The sequence below is a fragment of the Castor canadensis genome, chromosome 3 (genome assembly GCF_047511655.1).
Source record: "Castor canadensis chromosome 3, mCasCan1.hap1v2, whole genome shotgun sequence".
Lineage (NCBI taxonomy): Eukaryota > Metazoa > Chordata > Mammalia > Rodentia > Castoridae > Castor > Castor canadensis.
Genome location: NC_133388.1, coordinates 128,397,289 through 128,412,186, shown reverse-complemented (window position 1 = coordinate 128,412,186; position 14,898 = coordinate 128,397,289). Strand labels below are relative to the sequence as shown.

The 14,898-nt window shown below is 39.1% G+C and overlaps 1 long non-coding RNA gene across 4 annotated transcripts in view; it reads left to right on the top strand.

Moving 5' to 3' along the window:
- The window catches only part of LOC109673965 (uncharacterized), a 160,818-nt gene that overhangs the window by 30,152 nt on the left and 115,768 nt on the right, over positions 1–14,898 (top strand). For 2 of the 4 annotated variants that reach the window (XR_012446336.1, XR_012446334.1), the window contains exons 1-3: positions 13,040–13,526; positions 13,735–13,811; positions 14,182–14,414. This is a non-coding gene — a long non-coding RNA (uncharacterized lncRNA). Of the gene's footprint in view, positions 1–13,039; positions 13,527–13,734; positions 13,812–14,181; positions 14,415–14,898 lie in introns of those variants that run through there. The other 2 variants (XR_012446335.1, XR_012446337.1) reach the window with 2 other exon arrangements.

Below are 14,898 nucleotides of genomic sequence, written 5' to 3'. Positions count from 1 at the left end.
TGGTAACGGAGCTTGGAGCAAGCACAGAGACTGTGTGACAGAATCCACGGTCATTGGCCACACAGCCTCTATTGCAAATGGTCAGGGATATGCAATTATTTTTTAAAGAAATTCATTTCAATTTTTAATCACTTATTATTAGAATGTTCTTATTTTTAGCAAACTCAAAACTGCCTCTAATCTTTGCACTTGGTTCTGTTTTTTGGAACATCAATGATTAATTGAACTTTGCTTGGAGACTAGAGGTTATTCATATGTGTGACATGACTAAGCAAATATTCTAAGGGCTGTCAGCTGTTCTTTATATATATATATATATTGGTTGAGAGACATTTTTGGCGGTCTTTGGATGCCCTCTAGATTGCCTTAGGGAACTAAAGTATATTGGACAGAACTAAAATATGTATTTAGATGCCATTTGAATAATGAAATGTATAATGGGTATTTTACCTCCTTTAATTTGTACAGTATACTTTTTATCATGTAGCCTATTGTCTGTTTCAGTGCTTGATAACTAACCTCATGATAATCTAAAACCTCAAGTATTAACTTGAGATATTTAGAACTCCTGACAAATAAGCACTTCGCCTTTCTGTACTAGTGCAAGTACTTGAAGAAGAAAGGATTATATTCAAGATGTTGTCAATATTTTAACAGATACATTAATAGCATTTTGAAATTGGATATAACTTTGGATATAATTTTACAGAGGGCAAATTTGAAAGTCTAGAAGAAACAAATACATTGACCAAAGCACATATGACAGCATGCTGAGGCGGGGCTAGACTCTCAATCTTTAGGTTTGCTGAGAGCAGAAATATTGGTTAGTAACTCTCTAACAATGGAGGAAAAGATAAAAGTTGTGATAAAACAAACTGATTGAACCAACAGGCTAGTTTAATAACTTATCTTTGAATTAATTTAAGTAAGCTCTATCCAGCTCGTGATCTGAATGACAAAAGGCAGCATAACATTTCTTTAAAGTAAAAGTGTAGAATTATTTTATTGTCTTTAAAGTACTCAACCTCTGGCCACTTTAGGGTCTCAGTGGGATTATGCTACCCAATCTTTTTTTTTTCCTCCTTCTTCTTCTCCTTTTACTTATTTCAAAAGGCAAAAGGACAGAGCAGCAGAAAAAGATGCAGTAGAATTAGGAACAGGAAACCGCAGAAGAGAACTGTTTCTTTATCTCACCTCCTGGCCGTTGTTCTTCTTCTGAAGAGCGAAGAGTGAGGGGCCTTCCTGTCAGATAGGCAGCCAGCGGGGCTTTGATGACTGGGTAACATGAAGGTTTCCTACAAACTCTCGGACTTGGAGAATTCATCTTCAGGAGAAGAAGCTTTCAGGGTCAGTGAGAAAGCCTGGAATGGTGCTCTGGGTTAGTTGTTGCTGAGAAGCAGAAGAGTGTCCTGCACTTGGCCTCAAGCACGTCTGCACAAGTCTGGGGAGCAGGAGAGGCTGGGAGAAGCTTCAGGGCTTTCTCAAGAAGTGCTCCCCAAGGTACCGTCATTCCAGTTAAGGCTGATGATCATTGGTGTGATGGTTGTGAACTTGGCCGATGAATGCTGTTGGTCAGGCATCTGAATTCCTTGGTAATTATTCCCACACTATATCGTGTCCTCCAAAGACACATAAAAAAGTGCTGAAGGCTTGCTCCCCAGCCTGCACCACTATGCGTAGGTGGTACAACCTTTAGGAGATGGGGCCTAGTGAAAGGAAGGTAGGCCATGTGGGGCGTGCCTTTGGGACCCCAGCCTCTTCCTATCTCACTTCTTTTTTCCTGACCATGATAAGGTGAATGGGGCTCCTCACCACACACTCCCTCCATGCTATACTGTGCTGCCATACGCCCAAAGCAACAGGGACTGAAACCTCAGAAACCGTGAGCCAAAATAAACCCTTCCCCTTTAGGGAGTTTGTGTTAGGTATTTTGTCAGAGTGATGGAAAGCTGTGACAAAACAGCACAACCCTTTAAGCTCAGTTCCCTCACATATAAAATGAACATAAAAATGTTACTGGGAATAAAAATATTATTAAAACAATTATTTTGGTGCTAGGTATTGAACCCAGGACTTCTTGCTCTACCATGAGCTACTCAGCCCACTACTGTTATTATTAGAAGCAATTTCATAAGGTGATTGTGTAGATCAATAGATGTTGATGAAGTAGTTAATATAGTACCTGTGCATAGCAAGAATCCCCTTCCTATTTGTAATTTTGATTATTTCTTTAGAAGTTTCTTTAAAATTCTATCTTCATAAATATACTATTCAGATATCATGATAAATACATAAGTCTATTATTTAAAAATTGTAATGTGGACAGCAGAGTGTGAGAACTGGCTAGAGGGGTGGGGAGGAGGGCTGGATGCCCTGGGCTGGCAAGCGAGATGCCTCATAGTAGAGGAACAGAGAGGGCTGAAGTGTCTGCTGTGGCCAAAGAACAATCCAGAACACCGTGTATGATGTCAGACTAGTAGAAAGATGTAGCATTCAGGAAGGTGGTACACCTTGAATGTCTGTTGTGTGCAGGTAAATATTTAACTTAGCTTGTGGAAGTAATTTATGAAGCCAATGTTACTGTTATTCCATATTTCCCTCCCTTCGTCCTTCACTTTGTCCCTCCCTTCGTCCCTCCTTCCCTCCCTCCCTTCCTTCCTTCCTCCCTTCCTTCCTTCCTTCCTCCCTCCCTTCCTTCCTCCCTCCCTTCCTTCCTCCCTTCCTTCCTTCCTCCCTTCCTTTCTCCCTTCCTTCCTTCCTTCCTCCCTTCCTTCCTTCCTTCCTTCCTCCCTTCCTTCCTTCCTCCCTTCCCTCCTTCCTTCCTTCCTTCCTCCCTTCCTTCGAGTGGTTAACAACCTCATGAAAGGTTCACTGTGCTTGTAAGCCTCCCATCACTGCAGTGAATACCTGAGGTAACCCATGTAAGGAAGAAAAGGTTTTCTTGGTTCTGGAGGTTCTAGTCCAGGCTCCCTGGGGTCCTGCTTTTAAGCTTCAGGTGGGTAGGGACAGCACATCATAGCAGGAGCGCGTGGCAGAGGAAGACTGCTCCCCTCATGAACAGGGAGCAAAAAAGGAGAGACGACTAAGGTCACACCCCAATGACCAAAGACTCCCCACGAAGCCTCCTATATTAAAGGTTTCATCACGAGTCCCAGCAGTGCCACTCTGGGGGTCAAGCCTTTCGACATTCCAGATCCAAAGTGGAGTGCAGCGTCAACTGTGTGCAGAGTCATTGCCTGTTCAGTCACCAGGTAATGGTGGAGGGCTTTCAGCACCTGGTGGCAAAATACTCAACTGCAGATTTTGTTTCTATGAGGAGTGAAGAAATCTCACACTTAAAGTTTTAGGGGAAACCTAAGATTATGGCGGTTATAAAGAGAATTTCACTCAATGTTTCTCAATCAACCAACCAACAAATTTGACAAGCAGGTATGATAGTGTATTATAGAAGACACAGTATTGTTTTCTGTTCAGAAACACTTGGGTTGGGACCTCATCAAGTGTGAAATCTCAGACACATTTTTCACCCGTGCTAGAGAGCTTTATTTCTTCTTACGTAAAATAGTGACATTTCATGCTGTTAAAATTTTTTTATGCATTAGAAATACAACACAACCAAAGACACAATTGCTGACACAGACCAGAGGTTCAGTAACTTCTCCATGTGCACATATAGTCTACCAGAAGCTGTCTTGAGGGAAGAGAGGAGGGACAAGAGGGAGAGGAGAAAGTGGGGAGGGGTCAGGGGGAGATTTGCTGCTGGCAAGGGGCCCATTCCTAGAGCAGAGACAGGAAGAAGGTTCATGAATGCATGTTTGAGTTTCTAAGTGTCTATTCCTAGACATTAAAATGTAATTTAAGTGCTTTTAGAGGGGAGTAATTTTGGCTAAATTTCTTCCTTACATATGGCCGAAGAAACTACGAGTAGAATATGCTCCACTTATTTAGCAAACTAAAAATTTAATAACCCTATAATGTATAATGTTGTACTAAATGATGTAATGATATATGCTCTCTATTTTAGAGTTACAGGTGAGAATTTGTTAGAGTGAGTTGAAAAATGAGATGCCTGGTGCATTACTGGTGCTTTTCTTTGTCACCCCAGGCATAGCCCCACATGTTTCTTCCCTCTCCTTTTCTTTCCTTCCTTTCTCCCTCCTTCTTTCCCTTCCTACCTCCCTCCCTCTTTCCTTCCTTCCTTCCTTTTCTTTCACTGGTATGTCATATCTGTTGTCTTTTATCCGGCTGTGTATAACTCATCCATTTTCTCTACCTTCTGTCACCATTTTCTTGCCTTATATCTTCTTTAGAACTTTTCCAGGGAAAAAAACTACAGTGGAGAGGGACATCTTACATATCTATCTACTTGTCTCAAGGGGTTGATTTTTCACATTCTAAACCTCTCTGCTGGCCTCTATGCTGGTTGAACTTACTGTTCAGCTTATTTATTTATTTATTAGCATGCAGGTTATTTTGAAAATAAATAAGTCACAGTCTTTCATACTCAATTAATTTGCTTTCTATTGTAGGAGAATTTTAGGTTCAAAATACTGCAATACTTCATTATAAATTCCAAAGCAAGGTGAACTGGATAAAATTTGTGCAAAGGCAATCCAGTGGAGACAGGATAGTCTTTTCAACAAAGACAGAAATAGTGAAACAATTCCTGGAAAAATTGAATATCCATCTATAACAAAACATCTCTGAGAGATTACTTTGTACCATATATAAAGATCAACTCAAACTGTACCATAGCCCTATTTGTAGAACATAAAGCTTTAAATTTATAGCAAATAAATACACAGCTCTCATTAATTACTAGGGAAATGCAAATTAAAACCAGAAGGAGGTGTCCCTTCATAGCTAGTAGGATAGCTAAAATCAAAATGATAATATCAAGTGTTGGCAAGCATGTGAAGGACCAGTGCTCACAATGCTGGTGGGAATGCAGACTGGTGTAGTTATCAGCAAAACAATTCAATGTTTCTTTAAACGGGTAAATAAAACATACATTTCAGAAATGAACCATTCTACTCTTTGGTATTTACCTAAGAAAAATGAAAATCTATGTCCATACAAGGTCTTGAATGTGAAAGTTCAGTGTAGTTTTATTTTAAGAGCCCCAAACTGGAAATGACCCCAGTTCCTCAACCCCAAGCCTGGTTCTGAAGAAGTACATTTTCTCCCCAGCTGAGTTTTCTTTCTGATACTAAGGTCAGGCAAACCAAGCATCTTTGCTTTTAGGGTTTTATTTTTACTCAGTATGGAGAACTTAGAAAAGATAAGAAAAATAAAAGTGATGAGAATGATAGCAAGGGTAGCAGCCCTGAAAAATATTAGGTGTCATCCCGTGCTTTTGCTGGCTGATGTCTGGATGCTAATCAGTCTCGTTACCGGTCTCCATTTCTGAGGATGAGGCTCACTAATCCAGTTCCTTCTGAATGCTCTTTCCACTGTCTTTAAAATAAGGCTCAAAGAGATTAAATTAATGCCTGCCTCACTCTCACCATACTTTGGATAGACTAATGAGACCACCAACCACCTTGCAACTGGATGACACACAACCCAGGATAGTTACACAATTTCCACCTTGACAAATTTCTAATTTACCATTTACTATTAAAATTAAGAATACTAAAAATACACAAAGGAAAAAAAATATATATCTGAACACCAAGATGAATAGTTTGGCACATTTATATATATAACTGATACTCATAATTGGAATAAAGCTGCATGTATAACTTGATATGGCTTGTTCCACTGAAGATTTTAAGTATTCTTCTATACTGCTAAATCATTTGGAACATACAATTGTAGAGCATAAGAAGTTTTCTATTGTGTGGATTTCCTATAAATTTAACTACCATTGTTACTATTGGATATTTAAATTATTCCAATTATTCAGTCTTATAAAAAATAACACAATGAAATATTTGTACAACTTCATCCCCATTTCTGAGTATCTGGAAGTAGAATTTCTTAGTTCTATGGTAGGTTCCTTTAAAACATGCTATGACATCACTGTCCAGAAAGGTTACATCATTTTAAGAGCATTTTTGACATGACTCTTGGCTGGCTTCTTTCTGAGGGTTATCAGGCTTTCAGATGTGAACACGCCAGTCCTTAGACCAGGAGGTGAGCAAGACAAGCAGTTGGGTAAAGGAAGGAACACATCACAAGAGTTTCTCTTTCCACATCTCAAAGCTCTCATTTTTTTCAGTGGTTATTTTTTTTCATTTTGAAAAAGTTGCAAAAAAAAAGTCATGAATTCTTGTGTGCTGTTTACTCCTCCTTCTCCAAATGTTAACATATGTCGCCATTGGTGCAGGTATGCAGGTCTGGAAATTCATATCCACACAATACTCTGAGCTCGTTCAAAAACTGCATTCAGGTATTCACGTTGTCCAGCTGCTGTGCTTATCCTGGCCAGGATCCCACACTGCATGAAGTCACCACACCTTCATGTTTGTGTCTAAGCTGGTGAAGATCGGGCCTCTTTTTCTGTGATGACATGACCTTTGGGCTTTTGCGTGTGTCTGCGTGTGTGTGCGTGTGTGCGTGTGTGTGTGTTTTCTAGGGATTGAGCCCAGGACCTCCCTCATGCCCTAGCTCTGAGATGCAGTCCCTGACCCCTTTGATATTTTGTGCTCATACTGGGCAGGCATTTTCCAGAAAGATGCTTCAATTTGAAGCATCTCATGATTCTAATCAGAGCATGCATTTTCAGTAGGAGCACTTCTGCAGAGGATTAACACAGAAACAGTTTCTTGCTGAGTTGTGTTTAATTTGGATGGTATGTTTTGTGGTTTATATGGAAATATGGGGAAATTTAAGTTACGTGTCTTATGCACTTCAATGTGTCTTATCAGAAGTCACAGCTTACAACATCAACTTTGATCATTTGTTTAAGGGGGTGGCTGCCAAGTTTCTCCACGGTAAACTTCTTATTTTTACTTTGTAATTGATTTGCATACCCTGTGGACATCCTGTGAAGTCTCCTCCCTCTAATTTTTCAACTTCGTGTGTTTCATTATATGTCTGCTATACGTACCGCAAGCACACACTTATAAATAGCTTACTGACACACATACTGTGGGCAAATATTCAAATAATTTCCTTTAGTAAGTTTATCTGATCACAAATATTTTAGAAGTAAGTGTTCTAGACCAGTTCATGTTTTTTTCTTACCATTTAAATATGGTATCCACATTACCCCTTCTTCTCCCCCCATTCCTCCCCTTTCTTCTCCTGCCCCCTTTCTCCTCTTCCTCCTCCTCCTTCTTCATTTGGTGCTATTTGATGTGAACTCAGGGCCTCCAGCTTGCTGGGCAGGCCCTCTACTTCTTAAGCCATGCCCTCTTTCCTCCCCCATTATGTCTCACAAGGAATATTCCATGGTGGCCGACTCTATCTGCCCTGCCATCATTCCACTCATGCATTTTATGCAGCCTCAGAACTGCAGGTACTTGCTACAGTCTGGTCTTTTTCGTTTGCTAGCTATTAAAGCACTCATTTTTCCCACCCAGGGACCACCATACATGTTATATTTGTTACTAGACTAAATCTTCTGAGGGGAATTTGTTCCTGATCTATTTTTATTGTTTTCCATAATATGAACATACTGCTTTGTACATCAAAACCTCTCAGTTAGCCTTTGTCTACTGACTGCATGAGAGGATAAGCATCTGGTACAATGTTTGCATACTGAGAAAATGCAATTACTCTGCTTCAGTGATTATAGCAGATACTCTAGGGTGGCTAACCAAGTCTCTATTTCCAACTTCTTTCTAGCCAACTTCCAGTTAGTGTTGGGCACATGACATAGTTCTAGCTACTGAAAGAGAAGGGCAAATCAGATTGCAGTTCTGGGAAAAGCTTTTGTTCAAATTCCATCACTGAAATTTTGCTTTCTTTTCCTTGCCTTGGATGTAGATGTGATGGCTGGACTGCAGCAGCCTTCTTAAGCTCATGAAGGAAAACAAGAAAAAAAAATGATGTTGGTTCTCACATCTTTAAACTGATAAAACAGAACCAAGACTGATCTACTTTTGGACATGATGTTATGTGAGAAAAGTTCACACTACTATAAGACATTGTTGCTGTATTTATTCCTTTCTAAAATGTTCTTACTTTGTACTTCAATAGACCAGAGAAGCAAAAATTGCTCCTTGACTAATTCAGAAAAACTTCCTTGAGAAGGGAGATATCATGATGACTTTTGTAAACAGAATGTCTTGGCATACTTGAGTCAGAAGAACTAGAAACTCTCACAGACATGGTGTTGCTTTGGCTGTGATCTAGAAGTGGGGATGGATTAGCAGAATCATGGAATCTGATTTCTGGGCTCTGCTGATGGAGAGAGTGTTGGATAGCCAAGGGGAAAGACATGCATCACTGTGTGGTAGCCATTGAGATCTGGCAGCAGGAAGCAGAGTTGATACCTGGAGAGGGGAATGTGAGAGTTGGGTGAATGTAATGCAGCAGCCAGGACAGAAACAAGGGTGCCTGATGGATGAAAAGATAAACCTGCAAAGGTTACAGAGTTCTCATGAGATGCAGGCCATGTGGAAGACTCACAGCAGGTGGGGCCAGAAGACTGGGATTCAAATCTCAGTTCTTGGCCAGTTCATGACCTTTGCAAAGCTCACCTTCTTCACTGTGTGATAAAAGCGAGGGAAGTTTTATTGTCTCTGTCTGGAGTATTTGGCAAGAGAGACACAAATCAACACTTAAGTGGGAAATGGCAGGAAGTAACACACAAATAGCATTTGTGGATACCAAATTGTAGACTGACCTGAGGTCAGTCTTACACTTCATGTTCTACATGCAGTGCAAAGAGAATTCCTTAAGGTGCATTTCCCACCTGAGGCTTACAGTGGAAGCGGTGGTCTCCAACATGGGGGCCAACCTCAGGTCCAGGGTGGCTCGTGTGCCTGAGTTTCCTGGTACCGACCAAAAACCCCTGGCTTTCTTTGTTTCCAGATCAATGGCAGGAGAATTCAGGGCAAATCATCTTAGTACAGTAAGCTTCTAAGAGTTTGCAAGCCAATAGGAGTTGTTGAACACTCCATTTTGGTCTGTTCACCTGTTTTAATTGGGGACCCCTTCTGGAAAATGCTATTTTGGGTTCCAGTGCATTTGCTGGTGGGGTTACTACTCAAAGCCAAACTCATTCAGCCAACAACACTAAAAATACTCTTGGCTTCTACCAGTCAATTTTCGTCTATTTTCACAATTAGTGGTTCTGCCTGGAAACTGCCAGCCAGCATGCAGTCCCATCCAAGGGCTGATGGAAGTTTGAGAATGTGTTAGACTGTAGGAGGGTTAAGCGGAACATTATTCATTCACTATTTGAAATATTTAAACAAATGTAAATCAAAAAGAAGAGATGAAATCTCATTATAAGAAATGAATGGCTGCTTTCCACCACTTCTACAATGCAGTCTTGATAGCCATTTACATATCATTTGTAATATTAATATTATGGTAGTGAAATAAATCACAACTTTCACTTTTACATTTTTAATTACATTTTACTGCATTTGTTCTTTTGTTTATGGTTAACTAATAAAATATTTATTACATCTTACATATATGATGGTGGTTCCGTATTTTAATCAGATTTTACACATAATCTTTTCTTCCTCTTTTAGTATCTTTTTTATGACCCTACACACCACAGGATGTTGTTTTGTGGAAAACCTCATTATTTTTTAATGCTTGGCTATTTATTAATGTATTGTGTATATAGCACACTATGCATTTCTTTGAATTGATGAATACATTTACATCCACTTGAGAATAAAAATTCCCTTAAGGGCCAATCTCACAGTTCTCTTGCTGTGCTGCCAGAAGCTTATCCTGATTGTTTTTCTTGTTTTGTTGAGGAGTGGAAAGTGAAAAGGAGAGAAAAAGACACGGGGAAAAAAGAGGGATACAATGAGCAGCAATTTTAATTTCATTTTTGGTGAAAATTTTCTCCTGCTGTAAAAAAAAAAATGCTTCATTGCAAAAATGGAGTTTTTGGGGCATGCAAATTAATTTACTCTTTGTAAAGTCTTCTGTTTGCTGTGCACTTTATGTTGAGCACCTGACCTGCTGTTCCTCAAGTTATTTCCATTGTGTTTGTTGAATCACTTTCGCTACTGCTATACAATAGTGCACTTAGACACTTGGATATTAATTGAATGAGAAGTGAAAAGGACAGCTATCTATGATAGCAGGTAGGATTGAACACAGTTTTACAACTAGAGAAAGCAAGATCTATTCTCCTTTAATGCCTTGCTACTAACCATGAGCCCAACTGCCCACAAGTCAGTCTGTGTACACCTGCTGACTACGCAGAGGGATACAGTGTTCTCTCCAAGGCTTAAGAAGTGTAGACAACTATCCAGTGACATTCCCACTGCTTTTGAGACTTTTTTCTGGGGTTTACTAGAGGTGAGCTCTGGACAGGCATGGAGTGAAGTATCTCCCTGGGATTATGGTGGTCTTGGAGGACACTTATTTGGGCACTTCTTGGAATAGCACAGAACAGTATTTAGCATAAATGGCCAGGAAGATCAAGAGCAGGTGACAGGCTTAGGTGGAGAATGGTGGAAGGGGAGGGGAACATTCCTGAAGGTAGGATTTTTTTCTCCAGAGAACATTGTTTGGGATGATGCAGAGAGAAAATATTGTATTAAAAGAAAATGTCCTGTTCTGTTCTCCCTACTGCCACTTTATGCAGGTTTGCTGGATGTCATGATTAAGAGCACACTCTCAGTGCTGTTGGAGGTATTGCCATGACTCCCTAGATTTTAAATGCTTCTGTTTCTAAGTAATAAATTTGATTTTCCTGTGGGTACTGAGGGTATTGAACAGGGAATTTGTTTCAACAAGTAAACGTGCCCATGGTGACTATGGATGCAGCGAATTGAATATGAAATGTTTCCTAAGATGGAATAGTCTAAAAGAAGTGTCATCAGCTAGTCACAGAGAGACACAGGGCGCCCTCTTCAGGCTTCATGGGCTTCTAAATCAGCTTGCTTTCACTGGTATGTCCATCCATGCACGCTGGATGTGGGGCCAGCCTCCTTGGCAAGCAGGGGCACAATTGTACATGTGGGAGATATTCTGGGGTTCTCAGCTGCCCACAGCCTCCCAGGCATTCTTTGGAAAACGCAGAGATCTCATCATAACTCTTTGCTACCTCTCTGCTCTCTAGAGCCCAAGCTATGGTAATATGGTGATTTATAAGATGAAGATAAATAACACATGACTACAAAACATGTGTAAGGATTAATATCCAGAGTCCTCTCAAAGAATTAGGCAGTTAGGATGTAGATCAAATGATCCTGTGCCTTTGCTGTGCAGACTCACTAAAGTGCTCCGAGCTTGTTTCTTATGCTGAAACAGGACCAGTCACATTAAAGGTTTCACAAATGTAAATATCAGTCATACTTTCGGGACTTTACCCTGACGCTACACGTGCTCATCTCTTACCTCTGTGTTCTTTCCATTTGCTGTCTCCCTGGACTTGTCAATATGCTTGGCTCTCCTGCAAATGGTGCCTTGCTTCAGCTTCTGTTGCCTACTCCTTCCCTTTGCTGTAATCTCTCAATTTTTTTGAAGATAAACTTAAGCCATTGTTCTTACTTGCCCTCACCACTGCTTGCCATTTAGGCCTTAAACACTTAAATCTGGCAACAAAAGAGAGCTAAATGGCAATTTCCTCCCTATTGGGAAATTAACTTTTTACTTTCTAGTTTAGTGGTAAAATCTTACTTACATGTATTTATTGTCTGCAACATTTCTGACATTGACTGATCCATCTTCTTTTGCCCCTTCTCCTGTGGATCTTGGACTTGGGCCTCATTCTACTTCCTCCTCTGAGTGGGAAAAAGTCACCTGCCCAGGGAAGACTTTCTTTGCTTTCAGCTTGTAGTAGACACCCTGAACTATACTCCCTCAGTGCATGCTATCTTTCCCTGGAATTCACTTTTTAAATTGTGTACTTGTCTTTTGTTTAATGTCTTTTGCTAGGGGACATGTTTCTTTGTTGTTCACTATTGGGATAGTTCCCTAAGCTTATTCACCATCCATTCAAGGATTGTATCCAAGCACGCAGTACTGTGCTTGACCCAGGGTCACTGATGCATAAGATGTGCCCAGAATTGGTAAATAAAGTATCTATCATCTATCTGTCTATCTAGTTGTTATACATGTGCTTTTAAGAATTTATATTTGTTTCTATTCATTTTTCACTGGGACTAGTGTAGAATTCCCCAAATCCTTTTACTCTCCACAGGTACTCATATGGTAGCCAAAAACATATGCTTATATGAAAGTTAGATCATGTAACATTCTTGCTTAGTAATTTACTAAGATTCATGTACTACTGTCAGTCTTAAGTCTTGGCTCCTAGATATATACTACACACACACACACACACACACACACACACACACACACACACACATGTATGTATGTATGCTTCTAGATATATATAAATTATATTTCTGAAAACCAGACTTCCTAAGCAGGCAGGCAGAGACCCTCTCACTGTCTCAGTGTGTGATTTTAATCCCTCTGTCCTCTGCTCACACTGTTCTATCAGCCCAGACTTCCCTTCCTTCTGCATTTTCAGTCACTCTTGATGTGCTTTTGGATTTCACTTCTCCATGGGTCTTTTTCCTTTCCCCACTGCTGAGATAACACTTTTGTAAACCTCTATCATCTAGTGTTTATTGAATATACTTTCTGGTCAGAGCTGTATAATTTGTCTGACTAACAGATAGTAATTGCCACGAAGGCATGAACCTGTCCTTTCAGTTTAGCTCCACTGTGACACATGGGGATTATGTGTATTCAGGTTATTGAGTTATTTATTGCAATACTGGCTACTTGTTACTCAAGTGCTCTACCGCTTATGGCATACCCCCAATCCTTTGGTTATATTTATTTATTTTTCTGTGTATAAATCATTAACTTTGCCCAGTCTGGTCTCAAATACACTATCTTCCTGCTTCTCCTTCTGGACTGGCTGAGAGAGCAGGTATAGACCACCACGCCCTGCTGTTATTAATAAATCCAGAAGCACCCAGTGCAATGTATTCTGGTATGCAGGTGTTCTCAGTGGAGTTGTAGATCTGCTTCTAAGTGCCTCAGAGCCAGTGGGACAAAGAGCAGCCTAGTCCAGTGTGTTACTTCACATCATGTAGAATTAGTTCATACTGTGTTCGTTAAGTGGATTTTTGCATTGAGACATTACCTAGGGCCTAATCAGGACTCACACCTATTGCAAATTAGAACATATTTTTATCATCGAGGAGAATAATGGCATAGGTTTTATATAAGGAATCTGATTCTGAAGTGAGATGTGATGACATGACCCATTTGTCCCTTTGGCATTAGTAACTGTGATCAGACCTCTGATTTTTTGTCCCCAGGTGAGCTATCAACCAACCATGTTTTGCAGGCGGATTTTACAACACTGTTAAAACCAAAGATTGTTGCTACTGTGGAGACAGCTGTTGCTGGAAGTAAGTTTTATTTGGTGACGTGTTTTAATTACTACTTTTCAAAATGTGTGTGAGCAGGGTTAATGTAAATCTATTATAATAAGCCTAAAAGCAAATAATTTAATAAGTTAATTTCTTTTTAACAACAAATGAAAGACCTGATGAATCTTTTCTCTGAGGGATATGTCAAAATATGGAACCAAAACAGCTCCCATTCCTGCACTTTCAGATAGTCACAATTGACTGCTGTGCTTGACTACATCAATTTTACTGATTTGGAGGGGTTCATGCCCACTCTAAAGACTGGTATGTATTCAGAACACACTACCAGTGAGTAACAGTTCCAGAATTTCTAATTCTCTTCTGTTTTTTCTACCAGCTTATCCATTTATCAAAATGCTAGGCTTAAGAATATTAAGTTTTGAAACTGTGTCATTGCTAATTGAAAAATATTGAAAGTAATAGAGGACAAAACTGAATTAATTTATTTCTAGTGATTTTAATTTTTAGGTCATAATGAATTAACTGTATGTAGATGTAATCCTTAAAATATGCCTTGAATAATATATGTAGATGGTGACTAAGTTAGGAGATGGTTTCATGACAATAATTAAAAAATATAAAGTTTGAATGAACAGAAATGATATAATTAACTATTTTTACTCTTCAACCCTAGGTGCCTTTTGAATTGGTTTGAATCCATACCTGTCTGGCAAATAAATGAATGCACCAGTCCTGTTTGGGAAGAGTTAGCACAGTTTCACTCACTTCCTGTGGTGGCAAAGTCCAACAACAGGGAAGAAAGATCATTTCTCTCACGAGCATATTGCATGCTCTGCTGAGTGAAATCTCAGAGATAGCCAAGCAGGCAGAACTTCCCCATCTGTTTCAAAGTTTAGAAACTTTTGGGTAAGCTGTGTATAAATGTGTGGGGAATTTCCTGTCAGGTTAAGTTGTTCTGTCTATAGACCACAGAAATAAAAGACCTGTAAATTGCAGCTGGAGCCCAAATTCTTAGTACTTGTTATTAATTAACTTGGTGCTATTCATTTGCTTTGTGTTTGTTCAAGCATCTTTATTATAGATTATATATTTTAAAAGTTTGTACATTAATTAAAATTAATACTTATTAGTAATATAGCATATGCATTATTAAGATCTCTGTTAAAATTGAATATTTTAAACTTTAATTACATAATATATAATTACATGTTAATATAACATGAAAATATAATATACAGAATATACTATGTACTATATGATAATATAATATGTAATTAAAAATTAAAAATGCATAAATTTTAACTCACAAATTTTAATGACCTCTTAAAAATAAAAAATAAAGTTTAATTATTTCATGAATTTAAAATTATGTAACTTATATTAGTATTTA